The sequence below is a fragment of the Rhinopithecus bieti genome, unplaced genomic scaffold (assembly GCF_001698545.2).
Source record: "Rhinopithecus bieti isolate Rb0 unplaced genomic scaffold, ASM169854v2 scaffold_1618, whole genome shotgun sequence".
NCBI classification, from domain to species: Eukaryota; Metazoa; Chordata; class Mammalia; order Primates; family Cercopithecidae; genus Rhinopithecus; species Rhinopithecus bieti.
In genome coordinates this window covers 8,487,780-8,491,558 of record NW_016803937.1, presented here as the reverse complement: position 1 = coordinate 8,491,558, position 3,779 = coordinate 8,487,780, and the positions used below count along the sequence as shown (strand labels likewise).

At 43.0% G+C, this 3,779-nt stretch overlaps 1 pseudogene; it reads left to right on the top strand.

Moving 5' to 3' along the window:
• The first annotated feature begins 3,136 nt into the window (after positions 1–3,136).
• LOC108520069 (60S ribosomal protein L15-like) overlaps positions 3,137–3,779 on the top strand; it is a 4,344-nt pseudogene continuing 3,701 nt past the window's right edge.

Below are 3,779 nucleotides of genomic sequence, written 5' to 3'. Positions count from 1 at the left end.
ATGTGTCCATGCCATTTTATCTAATTCGACTCCAGACGAAAAAACCCTGGTGTTCCTCCACTCATTGGAGCCATATCATTAGTAAATATGAATAAATACACAGTTAATATTCCATAAACACACAGAATACTCTCATGAATGCAATAATATTCGTTACAGAATTATTTTATATGTAAACCTAAATCCGTCTCTCAATACCTTCCACTCATCCCTTCTAGCGCTGACTCTAAGACCATGCTATGCAAAATATATCCCTCTTCTGTATTTCCAGACTCAGTCTTCTGGGCCTTCTTTTCTTGAGGCAGAGTGTTACCAAAGGCCTAACATATATGAATACTGTCTTCAAGTCAGTGAAGTCCTAGACTAAGATTCACATGTTTCTTGGCTTTTTGACTGATTCGCTGCACTCTTTTCTCTTTTTTTTTTTTTTCTTTTCAGTTTTACAGGTCTTCAGCATATATCACATTTCTTCACAAACTTGATGTCTTTATTTTAACAAAAGTTTAACCATGAGTTTTAGGGTGAGAAAAGTATGCCACATATACAATACATATGCACGTACCCACACAGACACACACATTGTTGCCTGTGTATCCCATAGAGTACACACTTCTGAAGCACTTTTTCCCTAGACCAGCTTCATCAAAATAAATAGTAAGTAACTTATCACTTCACTTTCAGAAAGCAGGGTTGTTTGCATTTCTTCAGTACTTCTATCAAGACTTCAAGAGCCCAGAGACACTGATCAGGCAGGAAATCACACAGAGGGAAAACAACATACATGAGTCCTAAAAATGTAGACTGTAAAGCATTCAATATGAAGGATGAAACCTACTCTCTGTATCTACAGGCTCTTTAGTTTATGGATTCAACTTGCTGTAATATGGCCTTTTCCCATTTGTTTATGCAAGTTGATTCATATAAACTTGTGTCCCTCAAATTTGCACAGAGGCTTTGTTACTACTCTCCTTAGCTGTAAGACTCTGTATATAACCACCTTTGCAAAAATTGTGACAGGGAAAGAAATGTGACCTAACCTCATCTTGCTTCTGACCTTTAAGCTGCCCTTGCTCATTCATGAGTGTAGGCCAAGCTAACTATGGGAGGAATTTAGTTTATAGCTCAACCTCAAAACAAAGATGATAATGTTACGGGGGATGGGGGGCGGTCCTTGCTCCCAGAACTCCCAAGATTGTGGCAGGCTGCTTCCAAGATGGTGGCAAGCCTAATCGTGTTCTCTGACCTGGGGTTCTTGGCCTCGCGGATTCCAAGGAATGGAATCTTGGGCCATGCAGTGAGTGTTATAGCTCTAGTAGAAGCCCTGGGTCATGGAAGAGAACCGTGGAACCCAGTGGCTAGTGTTCAGTTCAATTAGGACAAACCCGGGCACTTAGCCATATAGGAACAAGGGCAAGCCTTTAACCAGATCAGAGTAGCAATGGGCGCCTCACTGGATCAGGAGCACAGCAGACACCCTGCCGGATCTGGAGGGATAGAAGTCAGGGGCAGGTCTGAGACTGCTGCAAACAGCATTGGTGAACGGCGAGCAAAAGCTCAGCTCGAGCTGTAACAAAGACGGACCAGAAGAGAGTGCAGTTGCAAGATTTAATAGAGTGAAGACAGAGCTCCCATACAAAGGGCCCAAAGAGGGTAGCCATTGTGGCTGCAATGCCTGGGTTTATATCCCGATCCTTGTCCCTCCCGCTGTGCTCTCAGGCGATAGATAATGGGCTATTTCTTTACCTCCTGTTTTTGCCTAATTAGCATTTTAGTGAACTCTGTTTACCACCTGATTGATCAGGTATGAGCTAAGTTGCAAACCCCAGGTTTAAAGGTGAACGCGGTCACCTTCCCAGCTAGGCTTAGGGATTCTTAGTCGGCCCAGGAAATCCAGCTAGTCCTGTCTCTCAGTAATAACCCCTTCCTAAAATAAACCCCTTCCTTGCTTGGGGATCAGACTTCCTTTGAAACTAACAAATTAGCCACAAGATTAGAAATTATGGCTCAGGAGTCATGCAGCCAGAGGCCACAAGATTCCCCACCTCCCCAGTTGCTCCCATAGGTAACATATTATGAAACCCAAGATTAGTGTTTGAGGGATTTTTTCAGAGACTGCATTATGATGGACCAGCTAGCACCACCCAGGTTGGTAACCTGGTTTATCTGGTCTTTTGGCTCCAACCCAGGAACTGACTCAGTACAAGAAGGCAAGCTCTGTAACCGCCCACGGGGTTCCTTCACCTTGCCCACTGCCTAGACAGAGCCAATTTATCAAGACAGGGGAACTGCAATAGAAAAAGACTAACTCATGCAGAGCCAGCTGTGCAGGAGACCAGAATTTTATTATTACTCAAATCAGTCTCCTTGAGCATTCGGGGAGCAGAGTTTTTAAGGACAACTTAGTGGGTGGGGGAAACCCAGTGAGCCAGGAGCGCTGATTGGTCAGGGATGAAATCACAGGGAGACAAAGCTGTCTTCCTGCACTGAGTCAGTTCCCAGGTGGAGGCCACAAAATCAGATGAGCCAGTTTATCAAGCTGGACAGTTCCAGGTGATCCATCAAGTGCAGAGTCTGCAAACTATCTCAAGCACTGATCTTAGGAGCACTTTAGGGAGGGTCAGAATCATGTAGCCTCCAGCTTCATGAGTCATAAACCATAATTTCTAATCTTGTGGGTAATGTTAGTCCTACGAAGGCAATCTAGTCCTCAGGCAAGAAGGAGGTCTCCCCTGGGAAAGGGCTGTTATTCTCTTTGTCCTAAACTATAAGCTATAAACCAAGTTTCTCCCAAAGTAAGTTCAGCCTATGCCCAGGAAAGAGCAAGGACAGAAACAGAATGGAGTCAATTAAGTTAGATCTATTGCACTGTCTCAGTCATAATTTTGTAAATATAGTTTCAGTTCCAACTCCGTGTGATTTCATAACCAACCCAACTAATCAGCATTCCCCATTCTCTTACCCCCTGCACACCAAACTATACTTAAAAATCCCTAGCCTCCAAATTTTTGGGGAGACTGATTTAAGTAATAATAAAATGCCTGTCCTTCGACTTAGCTAGTTCTGACTTTACTAAACTCTTTCTCTATTGCAAAAGGCTGTTGTCTCAGTGCATCAGGTTTTCTGGGAAGCCGTCAAGATGAACCCAACAGGTGATTACATACACAAGTTATTTAACTTCTTGCTGCCACTGCTGACAAATTATGTTTAGAAACAAGCCTTCTTACCTCATAGAAATTGGGTTATCATAAGGCAAAAGAAACTTTGGAATTTTGAAATTGTAAGCAGACAGGGAAGGTCTCCAGGGATTATAGGAATTTAATCAACTTTAGCAATCAGCCTGTTTTACAGCCTTCTGCCCTGAAGTCCGTTTTTTTCCAAACCCTGTGTGGAATGCAGTTACCTTGTTTGTTGGACCAGCTCCTGACAGACCCCAGCAATTTATGGATGAGTCTAAGTGAATTTCCCTCATTACCATGCTAAAGTCTCCACCTGGAAGGAGCTGTAGCCTCATTACCATAATATGCTACCTGTGAACTGGCATAATCCTGGCTGCATCTGCACAACTGAAACCCCTCCTTTAGGTGTGATGACACACCCTCTCCCTATATATTGCCCCATTTAATTTTCTCGTCACTTTCCCTCAAGAAGACAGTGCTTTGGAGAATACTCTCAGTGTTCTCCTTACTTAGGCCAAGTAATAAAACTCCTATTGATCAAAACTTGCATTCTTGCGGAGAGTTATTTGTTATCAGACAAATAAACCCTGTTTTTTTTTTTTT